The following is a 6,777-nucleotide window of genomic DNA, read 5'->3' as shown; positions in this document are numbered from 1 at the left end:
AATCAAAAGCATCCAACCGGTCCTAGAAAGAAGCATGATCTCGGTATGGGGAATATAAATTTAGAAAATGAATACAGTCTACAAGTCCAGGGAAATGCCCCATAAGGAAAATACCTGCAAAGCATTTATATGCACAAAAAGATGCCCAACATGGATTCCATGGTGTCGCCGAGCTGCCCGATAAACCTAGTGAGTTGACCGCCACCATGTGCCAGTCTGGAAGCATATTTTCGAAATACTCGAGGACCTTGTGGGAGGTCGTCATGGTTTCCTGTAAAATAATGATATAGGGACGAACCAAGGAGAAGAGATTCCTAGGGGAAAGAAATTTATGCGAGACCCCTAAATCCCGCAGGTTTAGAGATAGGTACATCGTCATGAGTCAAGGTGGGCTTGCGCAATTGCTCTAAGGACCCAAGGGTCAAAAGTAGTGCTGATAGGAATATCAATCAGTTCAGAGGATCCTGGGAAGGAGATAGGTTTAATTTTTGGATGACCACAGAAATGTCGACTGCCTTGACCCCCCTTGCGTCTAACAATTATATTGAGGGTGGAATTTGGACTTATGGATGGGGAGGGCTCGGTCAAACCTCGATGGATGGAAAGAAAAGCCAGGTCAAGTGCAAGGTTTACAAAGAGGAATTTGATGTCACTGCCCACCGAATTTCTAGGGGAGGTTATAGGCGAGTGCAAAGTTATGGGAGAACAAGAAGACAAAGGTCGGGGGGTGTGTGGGGAAGTCTCCAATGGGACAAGATGGGGGAAACAATTTATATGGTCCAGAATCTCAGGGGGCACCAGAGGGTCGCCCTGTAGGGCTGATGTGGTAGGAGGAAAGGTGGAAGGAGAAGAGTAGATGGGGAGATGAGATGGATCCTAAGGAGGGGGAGATAATGTAGAACCAAGGGGATTTGTGTCAGCCGAGCCATGGGGAAAGGACAGTGGAGGGGACGTAAAGGGAGAGGGTGAGGAAGAGGAGTGACGCCCATTAATATGCAAATCAGAGGACAAAGGCCAGTATTTGGAACATTACCCAGATGTGTAGTCACTCGATTATTCTTATGATTCCAACTAGCGCTGCCATGTCTACGAGCTTGTCTTCCAACTACCTCCATCCTACTAATGCATCGTGGACATCGAGCCATAAGATGTCTCATATGATGACAAATGAGGCATCGAAAATGAATACTCTAGTATTCTAGTCTTTGACGAATATGTATTTGCTCCCATGCCAAGTCGATATGTGTTAGAAGAGCACCCGAGAAGCCCTATTCGACTAGGATCCAAGTCATTCTTTTATCCCGAGCCTCCAAACATTGTGGGTCAACGTATATGAATTTTCCTATTGAGTTTTAATGTCAGTCAATACTCTTCTGGTCCAGAACTCAATAGGCAGCCTGGATAGCTTAACCCAAATCATTTTGTTCTTCGGAGTGTCTCTGAGGGGATTGAACCCAATATACCAAGGGTGAAGCAAGAGGAAACTTCATCCCCAAACCCATGGGGTTTTGTGAATCTTCTTCAGGTCCTCCTGATGCAGGAAATGAAAACTATACATGATTTCATGAGTCGACTAACCGTGGGAGTATAATTGAGTAGTGTTTTCCATTGTGCAAAAACCCATTCCCTCATCTCCTTTTCCGGTAAGTCTAAGAAAAACTGGCGCCCCATCAAAGGTGGGAAATTGTATGTTATGCAGAAGCTTAATCTCTGTGTTTTTTTGTAAAATTTGAATTAATAATTTAATGAAAATTAAATTTACAAAAATTATTAGTAAATAAAAAATTATGATTTTTTTTTAACAAAAATATTTTAATTTTTTTTATCTCATAATTTTTTTTATAACAAATTTGTAGGAAACTTTGAGGAAAAATTATTTAAAATTTTATCTCATAATTTTATTTAAAACAAAAAATATTTTAAATCTTCTATCTCATAATTTTATTTATAACAAATTTGTAGGAAGCTTTGAGAGTTAGCTTAATTGGTCAAGTCCTCTTTGTTAAAACACTTTTGTTATTGAGCGGTCTGAAGTCCAATTCTCTTAACACCCTTGTTGTTAGGCAGTGTGATGGGTCCAATTCTCTTAACACCCCCGTTGTTAAGTAGCTCTTAACACCCTCATTGTTAGGCAGTGTGATGGGTGTGATGGGTCAAATATTCTCTTAACACCCTCGTTGTTAGGCAGTGTTTCTCTTAACATCCTCGTTGTTGATACCCTCGTTGTTAGGCAGTGTGATGGGTCTAATTCTTTTAACACCCAATTCTCTTAACACCCTCGTTCGTTGTTAGGCAGTGTGATGGGTCTAATTCTTTTAACACCCAATTCTCTTAACACCCTCGTTCTTAAGTAGCTCTTAACGCCCTTGTTGTTAGGCAGTGTGATGGGTCCAATTCTTTTAACATCCTCATTGTTAAGCAACTCTTAACACCCTTGTTTTTAGGTAGTGTGATGGGATAGGTCCAATTCTTTTAACATCCTCATTGTTAAGCAACTCTTAACACCCTTGTTTTTAGGTAGTGTGATGGGTCCAATATTCTCTTAACACCCTCGTTGTTAGGCAGTGTGATGGGTCCAATATTCTCTTAACACCCTCGTTGTTAGGCAGTGTGATGGGTCCAATATTCTCTTAACACCCTCGTTGTTAGGCAGTGTGATGGGTCCAATTCTCTTAACATCCTCATTGTTAAGTAGCTCTTAACATCCTCGTTGTTAGGCAGTGTGATGGGTCCAATTCTCTTAACACCCTCGTTGTTAAGTAGCTCTTAACACCCTCGTTGTTAGGCAGTGTGATGGGTCCAATTCTTTTAACATCCTCATTGTTAAGGAACTCTTAACACCCTTATTTTTAGGTAGTGTGATGGGTCCAATATTCTCTTAACACCCTCGTTGTTAGGCATGTGATGGGTCCAATTCTCTTAACATCCTCATTGTTAAGTAGCTCTTAACATCCTCGTTGTTAGGCAGTGTGATGGGGGTCCAATTCTCTTAACACCCTCGTTGTTAAGTAGCTCTTAACACCCTTGTTGTTAGGTAGTGTGATGGGTGGTATTCTCCTAACACCCTTGTTGTTAAGCAGCTCTTAACACCCTCGTTGTTAGGCAGTGTGATGGATCCAATTCTCTTAACATCCTCATTGTTAAGTAGCTCTTAACACCCTCATTGTTAGGCAGTGTGATGGGTGTGATGGGTCTAATATTCTCTTAACACCCTGGTTGTTAGGCAGTGTGATGGGTCCAATTCTCTTAACACCTTCGTTGTTAAGTAGCTCTTAACACCCTTGTTGTTAGGCAATGTGATGGGTGTGATGGGTCCAATATTCTCTTAACACCCTCGTTGTTAGGCAGTGTAATGAGTCCAATTCTCTTAACACCCTCGTTGTTAAGCATCTCTTAACACCCTCGTTGTTAGGTAGTGTGTGATCCTTTCTAGTGAATTTGCCTAATACATTCTATGAATCACTGATAATAAAAACAAAGCTTATAAAACATTTTACTCTTATATAAACATGGAAATACAATATGTGAAAATTTATATAAACTTATGTGGGTTGTTTATATGTCAAACTAGAAAGTTCTAATAATAAAGTAGCCTTTTTATAAACTTGTTATGAGTGATTTGGACCATGGTATTTATTTATTTTCATTATCATGGAGCAAGAAATGTATCAAGCTTGGCTTTATTTAAGCTCCCTCCATAGTAATAGGTAATAAATGCAATATAACATGTATATAATATAATTTTGCTTTTTAAATATAAAATTATGATATGAAATTTAAAATAAAATATAATTAATAAATAAAAATAAGAGATTTTTCTATAATTAAATATATCCTTAATTGAATAGATGGATGCCTTAACACTTTTTCCATGTTTAATATAAAGAAACGCTAATCTCAAATTTATATGTTAGTACACGTTTAATATAATGAAACGCTAATATCAAATTTATATGTTAGTATAAGTATACCTGACCTCAAGCCAATAACAATCTTTTAATCCTAGCTATTTATAATTTTATTGACTTTTTAATCTTAACTATTTATAATTTATCATTTATTTTTTATTTTTAAATTATAATATAAAATTTATAATAAAATATAATTAAGAAATTGAAAATTAAAAATAAAAGATTTTACCACAATGAAATACATCTTCAAATGATTAGATGGATAACTAAGAAGATTTTACCACAATGAAATACATCTTCAAATGATTGGATAGATTGGATGAATAACTAAGCACTTATTATATCAATTTCACATCTCTTTAATTGTAAAAATAAATCCAAATTGAAATTAACTTGAATAACAACCTTCTCATCTTAGATATTTTATTGTATTCAAACGTAATGAACAATATATACATTATACTTATTTGATTTTTTTCAATTTTTAACGAGGGAAAAATATTTTTTAAATAAGTTAATTATATTTATAATCAATTTTTTTATTTATATAAAAAACTAAAAAATTAAAGATTATTTATTTTTTTTATTTAAAAAAAAATAATATTTTGATGGTAATATATATACATCCATATTATTCACTTTCAACCTTTTATATGTAAGAAGAAAAACCTCAGGAATATATTTAATAACAAAAAAACTAAATATCATTAAAACTAGAACTTCAAACTTTTTCAACCTAATACTCTATCATAATAAAAGAAAAAAATTTAAAAATATTTAAAAAAACAAAATTTCCTTTTGGAAAAAAATAATATTTTAATGTTCATAAATATACATCTATATTATCCATTTTAAACCTTTTACATGTAGGAAGAAAAACCTCATAAATATATTTAATAACAAAAAAAACTAAATATCATTAAAATGAGAACTTCAAACTTTTCCAACCTAATATTCAACTATAAAAAATAAAAATAAAATTAAAAAATATTCTAAAAACCAAAATTTCCTAAAAAAAAAAATATAATATTTTGATGTTCATAAGTATACATCCTTATTATCCACTTTAAACTTTTTAACCTCATAGATATATTTAATAACAAAAAAAAATTAAATATCCAACTTCAAACTTTCCCAAACTAACACTCTGTCTTAATAAAAAAAAATATTCTAAAACACACACACATATATATATTAAATATTTGAAAAAAACAAATTATTTTGATGTTAATAAATATGCATCCATATTATCCACTTTAGACATTTTACATGTAAAAATAAAAACCTTATAAATATATTTAATAACAAAAAAAAACTAAATATCATTAAAAAAAACTTCAAACTTTTCCAACCTAACAATGCCATAATAATAAAAAATTAAAAAATATTCTGAAAAACAAAATTTTTTTATTTAAAAAGTTTGGAAAAACTATAATATTTGGATGTTCATAAATATGCATGTATATTATCCATTTTAAATCTTTTACATGTAAAAATAAAACCTTATTGTCAAAGGCATCTTATTTAAACTTAAAGTGAATGAGGATCTGTTGACTTTTTTTAATTTTTTAATTGAGGGTCTAGATTGATTTTCAAGAGAATATGCTCATATGCTTAGTTTTTATGCTTATCAAAGGATGTAGTGTATTAAAGAGTTTGTTAGGTTGCATTGACTTTTAATAAATTTAAAAAATTAGATTTGTGCACGTAGCTCCCCGCCCATCAATTTCCTAAGGATTTGAGATTATTCCAATTCTAATAAATTTCTCCATGATAAGTTTCTCATTTTCTTTAGAAGAGTTTTCGGTGAAAATCACAACATAATTCATTTGTAGACCCGTTTGGAACCAACAAGTGTGGTTCATAGTCAGGACAAGTTGAAGAACCAGATCATGGCTGCAACCAAAAAGTCTAGTTCATTGTCAAGACAAGTTGAAGAATCAGATCATGGTTGGAGGATAAATAGAGAGAGAAAATAATCCAACGACTACATTGGACCATGAACAGTGACATTTTACCAAGAAACGGTTACATTAGACTGGGTAACATGACTGGACCAAGAAATATGGAAAGGGAAATATAATTAGTTAGTTTTATTATATTTATTTGTATTGTGATTAAATGTAATTGCTTGTATTTAACTAAGAACTAACTAATAGTCTTTTATTATTATTTAAATCTTCAAAAACTAGATGAAGACTTATCTTATTATTACTATTATATGAAATATTAAGAAGAAATAATAAATGATTAATAACTAGATAACCTAATTAGTTAGTTAGTTTTTTGACTTAATTCTAAATTTAAGAAATTTAACCATATTAAATATGTAGCAATTTGTATTAGAATATAAATAAAAGTCAATGAAGAATTATGGAAAAATATAACTATTTTCAATTAGTTAGTTAATTCGATTAATAAATTTATTTATTTATATTTATTATACTCAAGGTATAACGGAATTAATTGATTTATCTCATTATAATTCTTTTATCTATGTTCAAGGATAAAAGATTTTTATTTATTTATATATTATGTTAAATAATTAAGGCACAAAAAAAAATTAGAACCCATTTAAAAACATCTAATTCTTCATTGAATTTAGGCTTCTGTGATCCATATCAATTTTGAGAAGAATCTTCGGGGAAAATCACATAGAGATAATTTTGTGGACACGTTTCGAACCAACCACTGTGGTTCATCGTCAGAACAAGTTGAATGAGAAGATCTTGCTATGCATTATAAATAGATCGGGCAGAATATCTAGGTAACGGCTAGAATAATGATAGCTCGATAACAGCTAGTTAGACCAAATTTTTTATATCCAGATAACGACCAGAATAATGACAGCTCGATTTGACCAGGA

This window comes from Pinus tabuliformis, chromosome 6 (genome assembly GCF_031772625.1).
Source record: "Pinus tabuliformis cultivar Carrire ecotype Pingquan chromosome 6, CPIR1, whole genome shotgun sequence".
In the NCBI taxonomy this organism is placed as follows: Eukaryota; Viridiplantae; Streptophyta; class Pinopsida; order Pinales; family Pinaceae; genus Pinus; species Pinus tabuliformis.
Note: the sequence above shows the minus strand (reverse complement) of the source record.